The following is a 25532-nucleotide window of genomic DNA, read 5'->3' as shown; positions in this document are numbered from 1 at the left end:
GTAAAGTCAATAAACAGTGCGGTATCATGTATCACACTCGACAGTCACTCACTCTCACAGCAATGAGAGAAATCTATCATGATCTTGTTTACCAACACCTGATACACTGTCACAGACTATGGGGGGGGGGGGCCTCTGGCTCTTCAAAAACACTATCTCTGGTTACTGCACAAAAGAGAGTTGTACGGACAATGACCTACTTGAAATAAACAGATTACACAAACGAAAAATTTGCTATATTGAAAATGATAAAATTCGAAGATATTAACACCTACTGCTGTGCCCTCTTTGTTTACAAATCTATCAATCACTTGCTTGACAATAATTATTTCCAGTTCTGAAATAATCAGAGATACAACTTTAGGCACCCAGAGCTACTAAGACCGCCCCCCATGCGCTCCCCTCAGTCCCAGACCTCCATAAAATATCAGGGTGTGAAGGTGTGGAACAACTTACCCCCACCCATCCCAGCAAAGACTACGCTCCCTTCCTTTAAATCATCTCTTAAATATCTATTGTTTAAGTATTAATATTTCTTGCAACACCTACTATATATACAGCAGCTGCTGTTACTGTACCATCAAAACCGTTTTATCGGAAATTATCACGTAAATAGATAAGAAATTACCATTGCAATAAACATATTTGCCAACTAGACATAATCCTGACAGCTCTGTCCTCTTGTTCAACCTTATTACTGTACAACCCAGGTTGTACTGCTCCCCCATTATACTTAGGTTTTTTAATTCCACTGTAGTTTATGTATATATAAATAAAAAGCTATACAAAATAATAATAAATAAATAAAATAAATAAACATTGAAGTAGTAACCATGGTAACATGTTCTTATTACCACCATGCTATTGTACTATTCCAGATGATACTAAATGTTACATAATACTTCCTTGAGATATATGTACAGTATATATCAGGTGCCTACAAGAGAGCTCAGGTTCTCACTGGCTCAGCCATGTTAATATTGTTATTATTATCCACTCTGTATCTGGGTTTTACTGGCTAAATAAACTGTTTCAATTCAATTCAGATGGTGAAATAGAAGACAAAATAAACGTATACAAACCATTAACTAAATTATACAGTGTTTTCTAATAATTATTTTCCTGTTGTTTCAGGTAAGTTAGGGTGGATGAGAGGGCCAGCCTGACGTACACCTCTATACCAGGTAAAGTGTTATGGCGCCACACACGTACTACACTATGGCGCCACACACGTACTACACTATGGCGCCACACACGTACTACACTATGGCGCCACACACGTACTACACTATGGCGTCACACACGTACTACACTATGGCGCCACACACGTACTACACTATGGCGCCACACACGTACTACACTATGGCGCCACACACGTACTACACTATGGCGCCACACACGTACTACACTATGGCGCCACACACGTACTACACTATGGCGCCACACACGTACTACACTATGGCGCCACACACGTACTACACTATGGCGCCACACACGTATACTACACTATGGCGCCACACACGTACTACACTATGGCGCCAAACACATACTGCATCATGTCATGTGTGGCAGGAGGGTCACTTTTTTCATGAGAATTTGTTATTATTTTTTTGAAGATCAGGCAGATAAATATTTAAAGCTTCCAGGGCATCTAATAATAACGCTACAGTGAAACAATTGAGTTGTGATAATCATTATTATTATCATCACTATTATTATTATTATTATTATTACTATTATCATTAAGACCACCTCAACCCTTTGAGGATGTTGGTTTAACCCTTTAAGATCGCTTATTTAACCCTTCAAGACTCAAAGGATTAATCTAAGTAAACACTCCAATATTAATACACCATTTCGGATTTGGTTGCCGTTCCTGATACCGGGATTAAGTTGAGCTGCCTGAACACCTCGGGTCAGGAGGAGGAAACCAGGAAGTGTTGTGGTGAAGTTGTGTCGTCTTGAGGTCGTGATTAAACAAATGAACAATTCATCTTGATTACCTCAACACTGCAGTGAATAACAGTGGATTAACCTTCAGCATATTCTCTTTAATTACCAATGCCGGGAAAGATCAATCTCACTACGGCATTTTCATTTCCGCGTCAAATAGAGAAAAAAAGTCTAATCCCAGGTGCCGCATACGAGTTTGTCATCCGTATGTTAAGCCCAGGTCTTTTTGGGGGGGCGTCGTGTTTCCTCTGTTAGTACGTACATCACTAGCCGCCAACTGAGGACAACTGGTATAAAACAGTGAGGAAAATTAGCTGAAATAAAAATTAAAATACCTCAACAGTAACTAAGTGGTACAAACACCAATATATTATTTTGGTTTTAGGAATTTTAGAAGTCTATCAACATATCTTTATCGTTTTCTTAATTAGATAACGACTCAATAATGCATCTTTTAATATTATCAACTCCACAGGGTCGTTTACTAATGACCATAACGACGACTTTAACAACAAGATCTCCGCACGACCTACTCGACTGACTCAAGACCTCGATACCGACTCTTGAGTGCCTCTTTACCAACTCGAATCTTCGTTATTAAAATGTGTTGATGTTTCTTCCATACAGTATACCAGACGATGACGATGATAATAATAATAATAATAATAATAATAATAATAATAATAATAATAATAATAATAATAATAATAATAGGTTAAATCATTGCAACGTCAAAATAATTACTTTTCATACACCAGACACCTTCAAGTTAATAACACGATCAGGTATTCACTCGACCAAAGCCTTTACATAAAAACCTATACTCTTAACACACACACACACACACACACTAATATATGATACCTTGCATTTAACCGATGGTGTTTATAATTAATGGGACGACGGTGATAATATGAAACCTTCGGACTTGATCTTTTACAAAATGTACCTTCAATCAGAGGGCTGCACCGTGTGAGAACCCTACAAGACGCAGGCGCTGTCTCTTGCCTGTAATGTGTCCCACCTCTGCACCCACTAACCTCGCCCACCACCATCTCACTCCCCCACCAACCCACCTGAGTACTAATTACTACTAAGGTCTTTAAACACGTACTCAAGTTGGTCCATACACAACAACTAATAAGAATTACTCACAGAAGTTCTTGCTAAGTATTTGATAATAACAATGACTCCTGCTTAGTATTATTATTTGACAAATATTAAACTGATGATTATGAGAAGTTTTATTTTTTATTTACAAATACTAATTCATTAAAAATAATTATGCTTTTGATCTTTACTGAAACTTAATAGGTAAATACATTAGCTGAGCGAGAATCATTAATTTTATGTCTTTGAGTTTCGCTAAAATTATTAAGAAATTAAGTTGTTTTAAATGAAAATTAAAACTTTAATAATTAATAACCATTTTAAAATAACTCAAGGAAGATTTGCTATTCTACCCAATACCATCCCAGGTAATGACCTCCAGGTGTTAGGGGGTCCGTCACCAGTCCTCCCAGAGACAGTAATCCAATGTGCAGCTCAACAATACTCAAGACAAAGGGGTGAGTGAGGCGCCCTGACATGGGTGGAGGTTCAGTGGTGAAATATACAACTGCCAATGACTGAGGGAGTCACCCCAGGAAGACAAAGGTCGAGGGGTGGCAGTATACCGTGTTCCTCCATCTCGGTCTACACATAGATGACTATTGAATTAATCTTCGTTGAAAATTTTAACTTCCAATTCTCAAGGGCAGAGTAACGCGGCACAGCCAACCACGTACAGTATGTAGGTGTAGCAGTCTCTCTCTCTCCCTTAGTAAATCAAACCTTTCAATAATTTACTTCCACCATTACTGTTAGAGTAGCACACTTGGCCATTTTTTAGCGTCAAACACCAACCTGGTCTCTGAGCGTGAGTCAGTAGCGGCTGCCTTGGTATATACACTCACAGTTTTAAATTGGTTCTCAATGCATCCAATCTCTGGCACACAGAATAATTTGGTGGGCGGAGCTGGTGTCTGCGATACATTACTACAAACTGGTATTGGATGACATTTCTGGCCCTTAACTTTTATGGAATATTTTCACCAACTCATCCCGGACACCAACTCATCCCGGACACCATTAAGAAAACATTGCATCATTAGTGGTTGTCGACAATGAATTCAGATGATCAACATGGCCATGCTGGGCTGCCAAATAGATCATAACTTTCTAGCCTACAGTATCTTCAACAGGTTTCCAGGCCCTCTGTAACGACAAACTAGTGCGCTCGATATCAAAATAACATCAGCTAAATAACGTAACAGGACATAATATACAGAGTCTCAACACACACACACACACACACACACACACACACACACACACACACACACACACGAGAGCTGACCCCATAAAGTCCTTGTACGGGTGAAGAAGAGGTAGTGTACTATAACCCATATTCACCTTACCCTCACCACTATGACAAGGTGTGGGCAGCCCCCTAGTGTCTATGTATGGTGGAGGAGTGGATGTCAACACGCTGCCACCCTCACCCTGCCACCTTCACCACACCACCCTCACCACGACACCCTCACCCTACCACCCTCTCATGTCACTTGTTCCTCCTGACGGGAAAACAAAGCTGTAGTTCTCTCTTCTTATGTCCTGCTGCGGTCACTACCCAACACTGTCTTACTGAGTTTAAATGTTGTTTGGTAGTGGTATTATGAGCACCTTATATAATTTTGAGTATTGTGCTGTATTTTTAAGTATTGTGCTGTATTTTTGAGTATTTGTGTTGTAATTTTGAGTATTTGTGCTGTAATTTTGAGTATTTGTGTTGTAATTTTGAGTATTTGTGTTGTAATTTTGAGTATTTGTGCTGTAATTTTGAGTATTTGTGCTGTAATTTTGAGTATTTGTGCTGTAATTTTGAGTATTTGTGTTGTAATTTTGAGTATTTGTGTTGTAATTTTGAGTATTTGTGCTGTAATTTTGAGTATTTGTGCTGTAATTTTGAGTCTATCCCCTATCTCTTCTACCTCACGTATCACACCCCCGTTGCTGCCACTTGATCGAAAGGTTTTTACGAGGTACTGAATTAATGATAAGAATAAATGAGATCACAATCTTACCACCATTGGAAACCACTACCACCCTGCAATTCACTAACTAATATTACCATAACTACCAACACCGTCGTTAACCACAATCATCACCACCACACCACCACCCATCACCAACCACACCAGAAAGACCTCATTAATGTAACGCCCTCACCACACACCGACCTCATTAATGTAACGCCCTCACCACACACCGTCACCAACTCCATTTCCTACCATATATACACTCATCAATCTGACTCATTTGATCTAAGGGCCAACATATATTATTGAAACAACCTGTTATATTTTTCAGGTCCGGGGGGGAGGGGAGGAGGGGGGATAGGGAGGGTGAGGGTAGAGGAGGGAAGAATGTCAGCGTTGCATCAGTTGTATTTGCATGTAAGGTCGTGATGAGTTATGTATTAGCAGTCATCCAGGACGGAGGTTGTCAGAGCATAAAATGTGTCCATTACTCAGCTATTAATGTAGTAGGTTAGGTTAGGTTAGGTTAGGTTAGGTTAGGTTAGTCAGGGCCTCTTCGGTTCAATACTGTGTACTTCGCCGCCTCCTCCTCCTCCTCTTCCTACTACTCTTCTTCTTCTTCTTCTTCTTCTTCTTCTTCTTCCTCCTCTCTAGTGGAAGAAATACTCCTCATTCCCTCACCATCCCACCCTCCCCTTCCTCCAATGGGATACTCTCTCTCTCTCTCTCTCTCTCTCTCTCTCTCATGTGCTTCCAAGAATACTCCTCAGATATTTCCCCTGATATCTCTCCCTCTACATATCTCCCCTGACACCACCCCCTCCCCTCCAGTAATACTTCCCAATGATACTCCCCTGACATTTACACCACCCCTGATACTAGACATGTCTTTTACTTACTTACACACACACACACACACGCACACACGCACACACACACACACACACACACAAAGTACTTTCCCCATTGGCCACTAAATGTCAAAACTTCAACACCAAGAGAAAAATAATGAAAAAACACAAAATCTATCAAACAGGCGAAAACCTAATGAGGTCACCTGAAGACACATACCAAGACGTGTTTACTGACCCCCTGATAAAAAAATAAACATTAAGTTATCTTTAGGAGAGAATAACGATAAGGAAAGATTATTTGTATAATTAAAAAGGTAAATAATAGCAAAGTTTATACTATCGTTACCTGTAATTAAAAAAACAAAAGGAATGATATCCAATGAAATCTAAGACGTTGCTGGTTTAGTGTATGTGACAGGACTCGCTAATGTTTGTTAGTATATGATCACCTGTCAGCCCATCGTCCACACATCACAGTCGTTAACACACAGGGGAAAGTCTCAATGTTTCTTTTACGTGAAATTTTATAAAGTTTGGGTTTTAACTCCAACAAAATCTACCTTACATTTAGGTTTAGATTGTCTCTCTACTGTTCCAATATTCTCTGATCAAGTTTAAAATGCGTCGGGACATTTAAGCCCGTAAGTGATAAAAGTCTTTCCAAAGAATAAACTTCACAGGTGGACGTCTCTCACTACGAATCTTTTCACATGATCGCTGTCCTCTGGTATGTTTTAAAATTGACAAAGGAATACATTAATCTGTTGAGCTACTCTCATCACTCCCGTGCTCGTGTGATGTGCTGTGACAGGTCAAATGGGGCCCCAGTTATAACAGACCCTAAACTAACCTAAGAAAATACCAATTGGGGCTCAGTCTTAATCATTGCTAATACTAATGGGCCCCAAGGTTAGGTCAGGTTAGGTTAAACATCATGCCTGGTGACCCATTTGACCTGTAACACAACAAGGATCCTGTTGATAACGTTACAGGTCATAAAAAAAACAATATTTCTCAAGTATAAATAAAAATGTCCGGGGTCAGGGAGGGAGGAGGAGGGAGGAGGGAGGGAGGGGGATTGAGGAGGAGGGAGGGAAGAGGGGGGGAAGGAGGAGGGAGAGGAGGGGAAGGAGGGGGAGGATTGAGGAGGGAGGGAGGGAGGGATTGACGGAGGGAGGGAGGGAGGTAGGAAGGGAAGGAGGGAGGGAGGGGTTGAGGGAAGGAGGGGGGGAGGGGTTGAGGGAGTGATTGAAGGAAGGAGGGAGTGATTGAGGAAGGGCTAAACTGCAGGAGATCAAAGTCACAGACCCGCTCTAACTCTCATGACTTTTTAAAGCGTCATCTGGTGACCTTTTTAACAAGTGATGTGTTTTGGTGGTCAAGTTTGTATTGGATGTTAACCTTGGTCCACTGTCTTTAAGGAGAAGTTCTATGTAAGTTTACAATTCCCTTTTTTCTAATACCTAAAGTTTATTACGGAATAAATGGAAGTGTTGTGTGATATGCAGAGCTTTGGTTCACGGATCTTAAAAGTAATTCAAATCTCGTAAAAAAAAAGATGGATTATTTATCATACCGTATAGTGTTTTGGCCCGATGGACTGTATAGCTAAGCTTGATATATACTGTAGGCCGCTTTCTCTGTACTGGTGACATACAAGTTATAATGACTTAGGGAAGAGACAGGTTAAAACTAATACATTTACTACAGACTGTTAGTAACTCTTACATCAGCTTGTCACTGTACTACATCACCAAGAAAGCCAAGGTATGACCACTACTCTAATTAATCACTGTGACACCTGTAACAGTGTATAACCTCTCCAAAACACGTGATAATAATGTGATAGTAATGGTCGATTTAAATATTGAAATAATATATATCTGTAATAGACGTCATATTTGATTAATAGCCTAGTAATAGTTTAAGTATTCGATAGAGATTACAATTATAGTCGTCCCATCTACAGCAATATATTCGGGATAATTTAAAACTTTTACACAAGTTTATTTCTTCGTCTAGACATTTATTTTACCACAAGAAATAAATCACTAGTGTGTGTATTTATTTTCATCCCCTTACCCCACCTCTTCCCCTTGTTCCCCTCCTCCTCTTCCCCCTGTTCCCCTCCTCCCCCTGTTCCCCTCACCCTCCTCCTCCTCCTCCTCCTCCTGCCTGCACCCTCCCTGAGCGAGATATTGGATTTGCCAACATTCATTCCATCCTGCCAACAACAATAACAACAGCGTGTCATCCCTTCACCTGTTGACATGATCGTTGTCAGACATTAATGTTTGTGCCTTTATATAATTCACTGAGATTTAACTTTTCTCTTATTTCTTTCGTTCGAATTTTAATGATGCAAAACAGTACAACAAATAAACACAGTGATTATTAAACTTGTAACGAGCTGCATGATCCAGTGTCAAGGAATAGTCCGAGAAGACCGGACAACTGCACTGGCTAACTATTACCCCGGAAGACGACCCGCAAATCGATTAACATTCAGGTTCCCAATTACTGTTGGGTAGACACACAGTTAAAAAATACTCTTTATATTTATTGATTGAGTGTCAATTCCATAAATATCTGTAAAATAGTAAAAATCAGAAATTATGTAAACGATGGTGATGGTAGAGTCGCTTCACCAACTGTAATTCACGGTACAGTAATCAACTACAGCAGTGATCCTCAATAATACAGTAGTGACCAAAAACATGAATACCAGTTGACATTTGGTTGTGGTTATGTAGATCAACTCGCGGCCGCCTGATGAATTAATTTGACTACTGTTTGTTTTACATATGTCAGCCGAGGACCCTGTACCGGGCACCATCCTTCCCGCTCTACACATCTGATGGTTTTTGGTTTACGGAAGAGGAATAACAAACTAAAAAAGAGGAGGAGGAGAAGAGGGGTGAGGAGGAGGAAGAGGAGGAGGGGGAGGAGGAGGAGAAGGAGGAGAAGGAGGAGGAGGAGGAGGAGGAGGAGGAGGAGGAGAAGGAGGAAGAGGAGGAGGAGGAGGAGGAACGCGATAAGAAGAATTTGTATTAAACATCTCTCAATTATGGCTGTTTTGTCCTTCTTGCGGTCCAGAGAGGGCCATATCACTAGGGTCCAGAGAGGGCCATCCCACTAGAGTCCAGAGAGGGCCATCCCACTAGGGTCCAGAGAGGGCCATCCCACTCGGGTCCAGAGAGGGCCATCCCACTAGGGTCCAGTTAGGGCCATCACCACTTGGGTCCAGTTAGGGCCATCACCACTAGGGTCCAGTACTACTACAGAAGAAGACCCACGATAGATGGACTACATGTCACCCTTCTCACCTTCGACCCGATCAAGAAGCGAACCCGGAACATAGTGGTGAGAGGCCTAGGTGGGTGATGTTGGTCAGGTGGGCGGGGTAAGGTACGGGAGACACGGGGTGCACTTGTGGCTGTCTTCCCATATATGTCTCCTGGTTTATGAGCCGCTCACCTCTGACGTGTCCCTCCACGCCACGCACGGCATCACGACACGTACACCCGCTGCTGGTATATCCGGCTACGTACGGCATCATGACACGTACACGCCCTGTCGGTATTTCTGGCACCCGCGGCAGCAAAGCACTTTCGTTCACTGGCCACAAGCGATAATACAACTTGTAAACTAAATATCTGGCGGCTAAGCGTGTACTACCTGACCACCAAACTCAACACACTATCAAAGTGAATAATCAATGGTGATGGTAAAGCCTTTGTAGGTACCACTAACACGCGGTACTCATTATACTGTGGCCGGCCGAGGATCATACTCACGCTGGACGATACCTGCGTCTAATGTGAGTCTGTGAACTCTTCTTGGCCCCGAAACTATAGAAGGTCTGAGAGTTTCCATGATAACTATGTATGTCAGATATGAACACTGCTTGACTTGCTGTATATACTGTACGTCGAGAGATACAGACGACGCTAACAGTATCATGAACAGTATAGTATATTAAAAGAACGAAGCAGGTTTAGCTCAAGGGGTCAAATGGGCCCCAGTCCTAAAAGCACCAAACCTTACCTCTGGTCCTAAGGAGACACCAACCACCATAGACACCTCCTAATGGGCACCGATCCTAATGGTTAGATTGGTTAGGTTAGGTTAGGTTAGGTTGTCGGGCCTAGTAGGATGAGGACTCCCTGTGACCTGGGCCCTACAGCACTGACTCATACACTTATTGTCACCAGTAAGTGTACACCCCGCCATGACCCCCAGTGCTCCACCTCCTCGGGTCCTCACCATAAACTAAACAACCACAAGCCGCTTAAGTAAATGACAATAATTTAGTGCTGACCAATCATGTTACGGAAATGAACTAGAGTCACTTTCTTCTGGGGCAGTGTTACTTCTAGAGCAGAGTCAAGTAACTCCTTACACACGTTACGTATGTTCCCTTCCTGAGTACCATTATCTGACGTGTAGGACAAAAACGATTCTTGAAAACAAAAGAAACTGTCATGTCAGCAGCGGTTGAGTCTCCCGTCCTGCCGTGGCTGGTAGGGGGGTGAGGGGAAGGGGGGAGGGGGAAGGGGGAAGGGGGAGAGGTGGGGGTAAAAGGAGGTTAAGCTTAGGACTGGTGTTACACAATAACAGCTGATCGAGGAGGTATCAGCTGATCACCACAACACATCAATATATAAACCAGACCACCAGCACACCTTCACCAGCACGGTTCTACTGGGCTATTCACATTGTTGCATCCTGGTGAAATTCCTCGACTGGTGATGCTAATTGTTACACATGCAAGCTTATAATGACCACCAGTCGCGGTAGACCAACAGTAAATAACAATGTGGTTGGTGAGGGAGGGTGAGGGAGAATGAGGGGAGGTGAGGGAGGGTGAGGATGGTGATGGGAGGGTGAGGATAGTGATGGGAGGGTGAGGAGGTAAGGGATGTGGTGAGGGAGGGTGAGGGGGGTGAGGGTGAGGGAGGTGAGGAGGTGAGGATGGTGATGGGATGGTGAGGATGGTGATGGGAGGTAGAGAGGGTGGGGAGGTGAGAGGAGGAGGGGGTGTCAAGAAGAGACCGAGAGCTGTTGTTTTAGTATTATTGATATTTTCATGTTTATTCGAGTACTTATTCTTTATTCATTTGGTTTTGTTTTATTAATTTTTTACAGTAATATATTCATGGTCCATTCACGTGTTTATTCATTCATACTCATTCACTTATTTACTGTATTATTCATTTCCTTATATACTGTTTGTGATTCATGTACACACACACACACACACACACACACACACACACACGCAACTAGAGCGACACTTACCTAGGGCAAGAGGAAAGTCGGGGAATTTACCCAGTCTTCCAAAACAAAATCATACATTATCATACACTATCATACATTATCATACATTATCATACATTATCATACACTATCATACATTATCATACATTATCATACACTATCATACATTATCATACACTATCATACATTATCATACATTATCATACATTATCATACACTATCATACATTATCATACACTATCATACATTATCATACACTATCATACATTATCATACACTATCATACATTATCATACACGACCACATACATTCAGTTGATGAAAAATATAATCTTGAACCATGAACTAGAGGTTGAATGTGAAGGGCGATGAGAGAATGTGAGGGAATGGTGAGAGAATGTGAGGGAATGGTGAGAGAATGTGAGGGAATGGTGAGAGAATGTGAGAGAATGTTGAGAGAATGGTGAGAGAATGTGAGGGAATGTGAGAGAATGTGAGAGAATGATGAATGTATGTTGTCCACCGTCACCCTTATGGGGTAAAACTAACAGATTTGTGTTAATGTAACTTGTGTTGGGAATATCAGTGGTAGAATAAAGACAACATGATAAGAAGACATATTAACAGTAACTTATAATTAAACTACTACTACTACTTCTACTATTGTTACTATTATTATTACTACTACTACTACTGCTACTTTTTTTTCTATACGTGGCCTCCAGCCTCCCCAAATAGTCACACTTTCGCCGCCATTTTATTAAAATTAAATATCCTAATACATAAGTAGCTATCCTAGCGGTGTTGAGTTAGTTGAGCCGCAGATCTAAGGCGGCATTCGGTGACTGTTGCCTCATAGTAAACATCTGCAACTGTTGTCGGCTTTGGGGCCGATGCTCTCGTTCTCCTGAGGCAGAGCAAAGCAGACTTAAGGAGAGAGGGCAGTCGAAATCTCATCCAGGCTGTAACATAACTTCTGGGCTGCTGCTTCTGTTCGGATAGCACCTCCGCGAGTCTGGTGTAGAAGCATCTTGCACTTGGTCCCATCCCACCAAAGGTTGTGAACACCAGAGGAGTGAAGCTGCCTTGATCAACGTTCTGAATTCTCTCCCCGTATGCCCTTATCTTGTCGTTCTCGTTCCTCCTATGTGCAGCATCGAGAGCTAAGTTACGGTGGCATGCGGCCATGGGATAAAAAAATCCTGATGTGGAAGAAGGCTCGCTGTCTTGAGGCTACAGAGAATAAATGTGTGAAATATGATGAGAGTCAGTTTGCCCCGAAGTTCAACTGAGTGATACTGGACTGTGACTGATAAATAGGACAGACAGCAAGAACAGAATTACGTGTTTCCTGGTCCTAAACAATATACCAAGTTTAATGGAAAACTTTAAGCCGTACAGGAGTGTCAACTGCCTCGTGTCTCCTGGAAGATGTTGATCACTTACTTGTAACACTGAATAAGTAAACTGACTAATGACACTGAACACAGTCTTAAGACACAGGTAAAGGTGTGTAGTCATCACACCACTGAGAAGAGTATACAGTGGTGTGAGACTCAATACAACCACAGACCAGTGAGGAATACTTAGCTTCGATCCACCACAAAACATCTGGACGGAGGAGAAAACTAGGAACTATCCTTAAAAGAGTAACAATCCGACAGTGGATGAGGGGGAAAAAGGGGGCCAGAAAATGACAAGAGAACGGGTAAGGAGAAACTAGAAATGTGACCGACTCTGTAAAAACACTTAATGACTTTCCCTGAGAATGAACAAACGCCCTAGGTGGAAGCTCCGCGAGACGACGTACTGTAGTGGGTGAACAGCGAGCGGGAGTGTTGGTTTAAGGTTTGATTCCAGGATGACTTGGGTTGACAGTCTCACAAAAACCCCAACAGCAGTCTTCAACAGTAACCGTAAAAAAGTAATTTGGTACATGGTAGAAGAAGTAGGTGTAGGTAAAGATGTTGCATTGGTTAAAGATGGACAAAAAACAGCTATAAAAATAGTTTGGAGGAAAAGGAATCTCTGGGAGTATCTTATGTACCACGTGAGAGACCCTGAAGTGTAGGAAGAAAACACATCACTTCCTCAAAAAGACACAGATGTATTGAGAAACATCTGATAGGTGTTAATAGAATAAATCAACCCACAAAAATACTGTTTGTAAAGCATTATGACACTTGTTGAAAGATTAGCTGGAAGGTCTTGAAAAAAGAGAAAAAACAAAACTCCCGGAGGCTCCTTGAGGAACTCCCAGAAGAGGGTCTTAGAGCACTTGAGGGTCTTCATAAACCAACAAAATAATACCTTGAGAAAATACCTGGATAAATTGTCTTGAAAGAGTTCTTGGGGAGAGGAAGGTTTCTGATGAACGTCCCGGGAAATGACTTAAAAGGAGAGAGAGAGAGAGAGAGAGAGAGAGAGAGCTGTAAAAAGCATAGTGAAGATCTAGATGAATGTGTGTGACGTCGGCGGTGGCGGCAGTGAGACGCGGTACTTGAATCTCTCCACCTCTTGCTTGAGGGACAATTCTTCCAATTTTACCGGAGCGAAAATTAAAACAGAAGTTGTAATCTATTCAAGGGTTACTTTATCGATGAATATGAATTATTGTATATACAGTGTACAGACAATTTCTCTCTCTCTCTCTCTCTCTCTCTCTCTCTCTCTCTCTCTCTCTCTCTCTCTCTCTCTCTCTCGTTCTCACCTTTTGGAAAGTTACAGCGTCGGGTCTTGGTATTCACGACTAATACCCCGAAGTAGATTAACCTAGACACACGATAACTGAGTATTTACCACCGCCAAGACAGACGTACAGGACACCAGCAACACAGGACACCAGCAACACAGGAGACCAGCAACACAGGACACCAGCAACACAGGACACCAGCAACACAGGAGACCAGCAACACAGGAGACCAGCAACACAGGAGACCAGCAACACAGGAGACCAGCAACACAGGAGACCAGCGACACAAATGAGGTTTAAGGTCATTGTTTCTCTCTGAGTGTGAAGACTCATGCTGTAGTGAGCACTGTGTGAAGAAGTTTACCTATTCCAATATTTAAACAAAAAACTGATACTTTAATTATTAGATTAATTCTTTTTCGTTTGAACTTCATTAAAAAAAATGACACCAATTGGAATTAATCGACTTTAGTTAAGATTCCAAAGTTTACGAGAAGAAAAATATATAAATCCCTTAACTTTAGATATATTTTATGTGATAAAAACTGCATATTAAATTGAGTTTAGTAATGCAGATGACAGATGAATGATACAACCCCTCCTCCCCACCCCCACCCCTACCCTCGCCTTCCCCTCCCTCTCTCTGAACACACCTCCCACTTCTCTCCTCTCCTGCTATATATATACCCTCCTCCCCCTCCCACTCCCACCGTACCCCACCCTCCCCTCCTCCCCACCCCCCACCCCTACCCCGCCTTCCCCTCCCCACCAGTGCAAACTCTCCTCCACGCCTCCTTCATCCCACCTCTCTCTCTCTCTCTCCTTCCCTCCCATACATACTACCTCTCTCCCTCCCTCACACACCCCTTACCTCCCTCCCTCCCTCACACACCCCTTACCTCCCTCCCTCCCCTCACACACCCCTTACCTCCCACCCTCCTCCCACCCCTTACCTCCCTCCTCCCTCACACCCCTCCCACCCTCCCTCACCCCTTACCTCCTCCCTCCCTCACACCCCTTACCTCCCTCCTCCCTCACACACCCCTTACCTCCCCTCCCTCCCTCCACACACCTTACCTCCCTCCCTCCTGCACCCTTACCCCCTCCCTCACACACCCCTTACCTCCCTCCCTCCCCCAAGCGGTACATGTGCGGCGGGCGAGAATCAATGCAGCGGGGGCGGAGGAGGTTGGTGGTGGTGTCCCCGGCACTTGAGAGGGATCACCCTAGGTCTAAGCGCTCCGCCGAACCTTTTGCTCACGTCAGCAGATATTGATGGCACCAGTGAATAAGGAATATTATTTTTACGATGTCTTCCACGGAGATAGTGTCATCAGTTACCTTATCCACGGGGAGGGAAGGGAGAGAGGGGTGTTGGGTCTCACCTCCACCTACCTCTTCCCTTTGCTTCTTATCTCCTTCAATCACCTTAACTAGGAAGGGGTGAAGGAAGTTAAGCATGAACTCCGTATGTTCTCCTATTGGACGCTGTAATGCTTTTGGCACTTCGCCTTACCCGGGATGTCAGGAGGTGCCCAATAAACTAGCCCCTTGCGCCTGCGTGGGGCAAATCTGGAACTGAAGAGATGAAGGTGAGGAAGTGATGGATATCCCTCCCCTCTCCTCCCCTCTTACCCTACCCACTCGGAGGAGGAGGAGGAGGGGCGTAATGGGTCTGGACTCTCTCCCCATCTCTCCGTATTTTGCCTTCATCCCCTCCCCCAGTCACCTTCACCAGGAGGAGAGGAAGGGGAGGAAATGATCTCTCTCTCTCTCTCTCTCTCTCTCTCTCTCTCTCTCTCTCTCTCTCTCTCTCTCTCTCTCTCCCTTCAGTCTTCCCCTGCACTGAGATCACCTCCGCCTATGATGACGTGAGCACCTCAGTTTGTGTTTCTGTACATACCTAAATACATAACCTGTTACCTATGTCTTCTACAGGAATTAACTAAAAACATAAGAGTAATTCGTAAAAAAAAAATCCAGACAATAAACAGATTAGATAAAGGGGAATGTAAACTCTAATAAAATAATCACTAACTCTCACACATACAATATACAACCATGCCATTAAAATTAACCAACAATTCGATGGTTAAACTGATGTAGGAGACCTGGTTGGTTTACGGAGCTACCAGAGGGGTGTACTGGAGCGGTGTACTGGAGGGGTGTACTGGAGCGGTGTACTGGAGGGGTGTACTGGAGGGGTGTACTGGAGGGGTGTACTGGAGCGGTGTACTGGAGGGGTGTACTGGAGCGGTGTACTGGAGCGGTGTACTGGAGGGGTGTACTGGAGGGGTATCTCAGCGTCGTGTTGTAGAGGGGAACGTGGTGGAACACTTTGGGGTTAGGTGAGACAGAAACAACGAATTTAGAGTGAACGAGAGAGTGCATGTACTATAACACACTAAATCACTATAGACACAACATACAAGAGTGAAGAACAATTATTAGAGCTCTACGACTCTCAGATGTAAACAAGAAGGTAAACCGCCTCTCACTAACACCTCCCCGTCTCTCACTAACACCTCCACCGTCTCTCACTAACACCTCCCCGTCTCTCACTAACACCTCCCCGTCTCTCACTAACACCTCTCCCCGTCTCTCACTAACACCTCCCCCGCCTCTCACTAACACCTCCCCGTCTCTCACTAACACCTCCCGTCTCTCACTAACCCCTCCCCCGCCTCTCACTAACACCTCCCCGTCTCTCACTAACACCTCCCCCCCGCCTCTCACTAACACCTCCCCCGTCTCTCACTAACACCTCCCCGTCTCTCACTAACACCTCCCCCGTCTCTCACTAACCTCCCACCGTCTCTCACTAACACCTCCCCCGTCTCACACTAACACCTCCCCACGTCTCTCACTAACACCTCCCCCCGTCTCTCACTAACACCTCTCCCCGTCTCTCACTAACATCTCTCCGCGTCTCTCACTAACACCTCTCCCCGTCTCTCACTCCCACCATTACAGTCTACTACATCACCAGTCAGCGTGAACCTCTGGCACTAACCCATCATGATCTGTTAATACACAAGGCAACCGCTGTAGTGACCAGTGACCGTGGCGTGATCGGGCCTGGAGCGTCGGCCTCAGTTCGTGTGTGTGTCGGTCGGTCAGTCAGTCAGGAAAGCATCTAAAACCCATTTCCAGTTCACTGAATCTTAAAGTGGGTCCCTTAGGGTTGACGGACCGTTATGGACAGTGTGGATACAGTACATAGAGAGACCCTGGCCGCTACTGTACTCGGCCGCCTTCACTTCCTCATCCGGGGTGTCCTGGGGCTGTCCTGGGGCTGTCCTGGGGCTGCCCTGGGGCTGCCCTGGGGCGAGAGGTATATCGTGAAGAAAGATGTACTTTCCAATAAGCAAATCTTACTTTCTACTTAACGGGAAAACCTCCATATAGCGGGACTCCCTGAATCAATCATTCCGTTAATTAGAGAGCTTACTTACTGTACGGTATTGATAAATAGTAACCCCCCCTCCCCCCATGACCCGGAGCGTTATCTCATAGGGACGCGGTTCACTTCAGGCACCCAAAGTACCTCACCGATTTCAACGATAAGTCTTTCCTTTATGCAGATGTGAGAACAAACTGACTCGTTCATACAAGTTAAGACACAACAGATGTCGGTGAGAATCAACGTCGACAATGCAAAGAACTTGTACATTAGCTAGAAGCCTTTACTTATCCCCAGTGAAAAGTGTATTAGTTGGTCTACAACCCCAGCCCTATCAGGCCCCAACACCCCCCCCCCTAATTTAACCATTGAAACTGGGACCCAATCAAAAGAGGCCCCAATCCATAACGAACACAAATTTAATGAATAAGCTTAGGGCTCAATTGGACTGAGACCTAATAGGACTGGGGGCCCATTAGACACTCAACTAAATATCTGATGTATAAGCCTTAAAGGAACCGGATTCAGAGTCAAGATCCTCATAAACACGCAAAACATTATTATTTTTATCTCTCTACATCGTAACATAACAGAACTCATCTACAGTAAACCTTTAGTGTACAGTAATTTCGATGCCATTTCTAAGTAACAATATTAGTCCCATAGCTTCCTAGATCTGTATATAATATTATTTTTTCCTTTGATGACCAAAAGATATGATAAAAACAACGCATAGAGTCAGGGTAAAGTGTTTAGTTATGAAGGCATACTATCTTAAATGAGGCAAATTAATCCTAAAAAACAAACAAGCGAACATAGAAGTCACTGAGAATCCTGAATTGTTTTTTCTCTTCTCTCTGTACAAGACTTACCGAATCATTCCCCAATCCGTCTTAAGAATCCGGAATGATTCCCATTCCCGGCACGGTGCAGGACCCAACGAGGCCCCTTTAAGCAGCTCTAGCGACTTTCAATAGGATCACTAGTAGCCTAGAAGCTTGACGAAGAATCTTGTTTACTCAGGTATATTGCAGCATCAGCCAGGCTAATTCTTAATGGCCCGCCCAGAGAGAGTACCATACCACCTCCGTCCCTCCCTCCATCTATCTCTCACTTCCTCCCTCCCTCTACCTCTCCTTCCCTCCCTCCCTCCTTCCCTCCATCCCTCACCCATCCTCTACCTCTCCCCCCTACCTCCATGTCTTGTTGACCTTAGCTGTTACATTAGTTGATGCTGCCTCACTTATCCACTCGTTCATTCACTCACTCACTCACTCACTTATGCACTCGCTCACTAGGATGGTAGATGAGAGAGAGGGAAATAAACTATAGAAAAATAAAGAGACATACAGACAGGTGGATTACTATTGCCTGACTAGTGAAGTTGTGTGTATGTGTAGACCACTGTGATACTGATCATCGACTTGTCAGATCCAAGCTCTCACTTCAAGTTTCCCCAAAATGGCGAAAGCAGCTAGCCTCCAGAAAAGGTTTTAATACTAAACGTCTGGAGGATCCAGCGGTAGCACATGCTTTCAGAGAGCAGCTCGAACATGGGCTTATAAACAACCCAACAGCAAACAACGTGAATCCTAGTTCCGAATGGGATACTCTTAATATTGTTATGACAAAGACCTGCAGAGAGACCCTCGGCCAGACCAAAAAAATACATCAGGACTGGTTTGATGAAAATGACCCGGCAATCAAAGTACTCATCGATGATAAACGTGCTACGTTTACTGACTGGCAGAACAACCCTCAGTCTCGGACCAAAGCTGATACCTTCCGCAAGAAGAAAGAGGCAGCCCAGCGGGAACTTCGCAATCTAAAGAACGACTGGCTTAAAAAGAAAGCATGTGAACCACAAAAACTTGCAGATCAGCACAAGACGCGTGAATTTATCATTTCTACTAAAACATTTATGGGCCAGTCACTCGTGGTGCAGCCCCCCTTCGCTCATCTGACGGTAACCACATAATTAAAGACGACGAAGGCCTCCTTCAGCGCTGGAAAGAGCACTACCACTCATTGCTCAACCGAAACACCTATGTGGATGTCCTGACTACCCAGCAGGTCCCTCAGCATCCAGAACTGACCCACCTCAGCTATCCTCCATCCCTGGATGAGGTAGCTACAGCCATCAAACAGATGAAAAATAACAAAGCCTCAGGGCCTGATGGAATCCAGCCAATGTGTATAAATCAGGGGGACCTCTGCTTACCAGCCATCTTCACTCTCTCCTGGAGAATATATGGAAAAAGGAGGAAATGCCCCAAGCTCTTAAAGACGCCGCCATAGTCAATATTTATAAAAACAAGGGAGACCGGTCAGACTGTGGCAACTACCGTGGGATTTTGCTGCTCTCCGTAGCAGGCAAGATTATCGCCCGAGTCCTCCTAAACAGACTTCTTCCCGAGGCGGAAAACTTCCTTCCAGAATCTCAATGTGGTTTTAGACCATCACATGGCACCACTGACATGATCTTTGCTGCCCGCCAGATACAGGAAAAGTGCAGAGAACAGCGTCGTGACCTTTACATGGCTTTAATCGACCTAACCAAGGCCTTCAACACGGTCAACAGAGAAGCCCTCTGGTGGACCCTCAGTCGTTTTGGCTGCCCACCAAAATTCATCGCCATTGTGAGGCAACTCCACGATGCCATGAACGGCAGTGTCCTGCACAACGGCACCCAGTCAGAGTTCTTCCCCATCCAAACAGGGGTTAAACAAGGGTGTGTACTGGCACCAACTCTATTTTCCATCTCCTTGGCTGCCTTCCTTACTCGTGCCAGTGCCAATTTAGCCAATGGGGTGAACATCGAGTACCGGGTGAAGGGTCTTTTCAATATAAGACGACTCCAGGCAAGAACAAAAGTGTCAGCAGCTTCCATTACTGAGCTTCAGTATGCAGACGACCTCACCCTTGTTGCTCACACTGAACACGACCTACAGGAGATACTGAACACCTATGTAGACGCGTATTCACATTTCGGCCTTGAGGTGAATGTACGTAAGACTCAGATTCTCTTTCAACCTGCCCCTGGTTCAGCCACACCACCATCCATCCAGCTTAACGGTACTACCCTCTCTAATGTTGACCACTTTCAGTATCTCGGCTCCCACATGTCCACCACCGCGGACATCGAGGAAGAGATTCATCATCGGATCAGATGTGCATCTCAAGCTTTGGGCGGACTCCGAAATCGTGTCTTCAGCTGTAGGGAGCTGAAATTATCCACAAAGCTGCACGTATATCGAGCAGTGGTCCTCCCCACCCTACTACATGGCAGTGAGACATGAGTCACATACAGGAGGCACCTCAAGGCACTTGGAAACTTTCACCAACGTAGTCTACATTCCATCCTCCGAGTTCGCTGGGAAGACAAGAGAACAAATGCCAGTATTCTTGCTGACACCTACTGTAGGAGCATCGAGGCTACGTTGGACTGGCCATGTTACCTGCATGGACGACAGTAGACTGCCAAAGCAGCTATTTTACAGTCACCTAACGAATAGTAAACGTAACGCTGGCGGGCAACTGAAAAGGTATAAGGATAGTCTTAAGACAAACCTGAAAAGATGCCAAATCGACCCCCTCACCTGGGAGTTAATTACTCCACATCGTAACGCTTGGAGAAGCACCACACGAGAAGATGTCAATACTTTCGAGTTAGCCCGACTTCAAACTGAGGCAGACAAGCGCCAACGTCGGAAAGACGCTGCCACCGCCCCTCCCACAGTAGATGTATCCCTCCACGTGTGCAACGAATGTGGACGATGCTGCGGGTCCCGTATCGGCCTCTTTAGTCACCTCAAAACTCACCAATGAAGGTGACATCCTTAATAACTCATATCATTGTATCATAGCTGGATGATCGTCATACTCGATTCCGAGTGACAGCAAAGTAGTAGTAGTAGTAGTGTGTGTGTGTAGTAGTGTGTGTGTAGTAGTGTGTGTGTGTGTGTGTGTGTGTGTGTGTGTGTGTGTGTGTGTGTTGTGGATAAAGTTAATATAAGGGAGTCAGATGTGTATTGTTCACCGCCAGAAAGAAGTGAAAGGAAAAACTAAACAACAATAATTTGAAGATTTGTTGACCTTCACGACTGACACACGAACACAAGATTAATATTAAATAAAATAAAAAATAAACAGTTACTTATATAATATATAAGGTAAAAATCTTGAGAAATATCTAAATAATAATATATAAAATAGAATAAAAATAAAAATGGGAAATGAAAATAATAGATAAGAAAGATTAAAATTGAAACGAGAATCTGATCATAATTGAATAAACTTGGAATAGGAATAAAAATAAAGAAATTGTAAAAAACTATAGATATAAACTAGAATAGAAACTTAAATACAAAAGATTGAAAATTTTAATAGAATCTTAAATAATAAATAATCATAAAAAAAACTATGCGTGAAGCTGTGTTAATGAGTGATTGAGGTGAACGAGTGTGTGGATGACAAGAGCGAGGAGGAGTCGAAATAGCAGGGTGAGCTGGCCAGGAACGACAACCATAGAGCTGTCTGACGGAGCTAAAAGTATTTGGAGTAGCTGTATCCCCCCTGGCAAAGTTTTTCAAGAAAATCGGCTTAAAATACACAACTAACGGGAAGAAAAGTCAGAAAAATAGGGAGAAACTGAACTACACTCGAGCCAGGCGTCCCACCCACCCTATCTTTTATTTATTTTTTTCTTGGGGCTCTGTCCCAGACTTATCGACTTCCTAAGATGATAGTAGCAAGTATCATTGTGGCTCGTATTAATATTATAGTTATTTACGTTCATGAGTTGTCTGGTCTTGACGAATAGAAAGGTGTGTACAGTAGCTAAAACAACTATCTGTGCAGGTGTGGGGGTCGATATGCTCCGAAATTTTATGTGTGACTAGTGACGGCCTTCATATACCAAAATTTATCATCCATGGTCTCATATTGTTTCCCACAAAGTATGCACAGATAGTTGTTTTAGCTACTGTACATTATTATTATTATTATATTTATTATTTATTATTATTATTATCATAAAAACATCAACAAAGTCATTTCATCAAGCCTAAAGCTTCCTCCTTTGCATCCCGTGTAAGGCAGAGCACAGAACCATTACAGCGGCCAACAGGGAAGCAGCGGTGTTCGTGCTTGTGTTGTGATGATGGTCGGGTAAGAGTGGCCACCAGTTGTGTTAATAAGTTACCTGTAGTGAAGGAAGAATAAGTCTATAGGGAGAATTACCTCTACAGTCTTAATGTGGGAGGTCCCTAATACTGTCTAGAGCCGCGACTGTCACTAGGAGGAGGGATATGGTCAGGCAGGGGTGGAGGGATATGGTCAGGCAGGGGTGGAGGGATATGGTCAGGCAAGGGTGTGGTGGGGGTGGAGAGAGGCTCGTTAACTCAGACAATATTTACGGACGACATATCTTTAGTGTTCTGTGATGCGTCGGCGTCAGTAGTGTCCATGGCGGCTGGGGTGGCGTTCATTACGAGGGACTACCTGGGGACCAGATCCTTGGCTTGACTTGCTCTGATGACCTTGAACTGTGACCTCTACGTATGACCTTCTCTCCCCTATAAACATTCAACTCTTAATACCAAGTTTCATCAAAGTCGGCCAACCTGTCTACGAGTTATTCAGTTCTCTCAGTGACATAGATAGTGGCACACACACACACACACACACACACACACACACACACACACACACACACACACACACACACAGAACAGACCAGAGATGTAATGATCAGTGCCACCTCTACCAGTCAATGCCACTCTACAGTCAATGCCACTCTACAGTCAATGCCACCCCCTACAGTCAATGCCACCCCTTACAGTCAATGCCACCCCTTACAGTCAATGCCACCCCTTACAGTCAATGCCACCCTTACAGTCAATGCCACCCCCACAGTCAATGCCACCCCCCCCATAAGGTAGTGCCACCCACGCCCCACTAGTGACTCTTCCTTCACTGGCGCTACTCTGGGTCTCCCACGCCACGCCCCCCCACCTCCTCCCATCACCACACACACATCCCTTTCCTGCCTCCCCCCACTCCCCACTCCCCTACCACTCCCTCATCACCTTCCCTCCACCCCCTCTCTTCCTTCTCTCATTCTCTTAACTCCTCCTCCTCCTCCTCCTTGTCTCCTTTCACCACCCACTCTTTCTCCTCCCCACTTCCTCTCCTTCCATATATTCTCTCTCTCTCCTTCACACACTTCCGGCACTGGCCAACCCTCCCTCCCCCCACCTCCTCTCTCCTCACCATCAGCCTCCTTCAACAATGGGTAGAAGCTTTTGCAACTAAACTATTTGTTCACAAAACCCTGGTGCAATTATTTCCAGCCTGCGACTAATGGACGTAACCACCCCTTCGAGTTGGCCAGATTTTGCTGATGATCGATAGCAATGACGCAATCCTTCTCCCTCTACCTCCTCCTCCTTCATTCCTTCTTCCTTTCTATCGTGTATTATCCTTCTTCCTCATACCTGTTTTCTTTCCTCCTCATTTTCATCGCATTTACACTTTTATCTCTCTCTCTCTCTCTCTCTCTCTCTCTTCGTCTTATTCTTGTACGTATCCCATCATCATTCTCTCTTTATTTATGTTTCTCTCTCGTTATTATCTGTTCTCCTTTCTATCTTCTTCCTCGTTCTTTTTTCCACTTTCTCTCCTCCAACTCCTCGGTCTTCCTCTTCCTCTTCTCCTCGGTCTTCCTCTTCTCCTCCTCCTCGGTCTTCCTCTTCTCCTCCTCCTCGGTCTTCCTCTTCTCCTTCCCTTCCCCCTCCTCCCTCCTCGGCCTTCCTCTTCTCCCTCCTCCTCGGTCTTCCTCTTTCTCTCCTCCTCCTCCCCTCCTCGGCCTCTTCTTCTCCTCCCTCCTCGGTCTTCCCTCTTCCTCCTCCTCGGTCTTCCTCTTCTCCTCCTCCTCGGTCTTCCTCTTCTCCTCCTCCTCCTCGGTCTTCCTCTTCTCCTCCTCCTCCTCGGTCTTCCTCTCCTCACCTTCCATCAGGTTATCGTCATCTCCTCAACCATTAAGTAAATTCTAGTCTTCCCTGACCTTCCCTCATCTCCTTTCCCCTCTACCTCCCTCACCCACCCTCCCTCACCCTCTCTCCCTTCCCTACTTCACCCCTTCACCCTCCCCTTCCATCACTCCCTCCCTCCCGGACCCGACCCTTTCTCCCCTGACCTCTCTGCCCTGACCCCTCCCTGCCCTGACTCCCTCCCTTGCCCTGACCCCCTCCCTGCCATTCCTTCAATTTGAGTAACTCTCATTCTTTGCCGCATGAGTAACTCCTCTTCATTGAGTAAGGTCGTGGTGCCCTTCTACAGAAGTCAGGTCGTGGTGCCTCTTCTACAGTAGTAAGGTCGTGGTGCCCTTCTACAGTAGTAAGGTCGGTGCCCCCTTCTGCAGTAGTAAGGTCGTACTTCTTCTACAGTAGTCGTCGTGGTGCCCCTTCTCACAGTAGTAAGGGGTCATGGTGCCCCCTTCAGTAGTAAGGTCGTGGTGCCCCCTTCTACAGTAGTAAGGTCAGGTGCCCTTCACAGTAGTAAGGTCGTGGTGACCTTTCTACAGTAGTCAGGTCGTGGTGCCCCTCTACTGTAGTAAGGTCGTGGTGCCCTCTACAGTAGTAAGGTCATGGTGCCCCTTCACAGTAGTAAGGTCGTGGTGCCCCTCTACAGTAGCTTTCTTTCAGGTCGTGGTGCCCCCCTTCTACAGTAGTCAGGTCGTGGTGCCCCTTCTACAGTAGTCAGGTCATGGTGCCCCCTTCTACAGTAGTAGGGTCATGGTGCCCCCTTCTACAGTAGTCAGGTCGTGGTGCCCCCTTCTACAGTAGTCAGGTCGTGGTGCCCCCTTCTACAGTAGTAAGGTCATGGTACCCCCTTCTACAGTAGTAAGGTCGTGGTGCCCCCTTCTACAGTAGTCAGGTCATGGTGCCCCCTTCTACAGTAGTAAGGTCGCGGTGCCCTCCAGTAACGCTCCCCTCCGCGTGGCCTGGCTCGCCCTAGGTCTACTAAGAGGTTCTCAGAGCAGTTAGCTTACTCAGCGGCATCGACCCTCCGACTCTTCATTGTGGGGATGAACAAGCCAATCCACAGTTTCTCTTCGTTAACTTCAACTCGATTTTTTGTCGAGTATGACTTTGTCTTTAATGGATTTAACGGCAGTAAAGTGAGGTGGCTGGGTCTTTGAAGCAGTTGTGGGTTATTAATTCGACAACCAGTGAGCTTTTTAGTAATTACAAGTGTTGTTATTCCTCA

The sequence above is a fragment of the Homarus americanus genome, unplaced genomic scaffold (assembly GCF_018991925.1).
Source record: "Homarus americanus isolate GMGI-L3 unplaced genomic scaffold, GMGI_Hamer_2.0 scaffold34921, whole genome shotgun sequence".
Lineage (NCBI taxonomy): Eukaryota > Metazoa > Arthropoda > Malacostraca > Decapoda > Nephropidae > Homarus > Homarus americanus.
Note: the sequence above shows the minus strand (reverse complement) of the source record.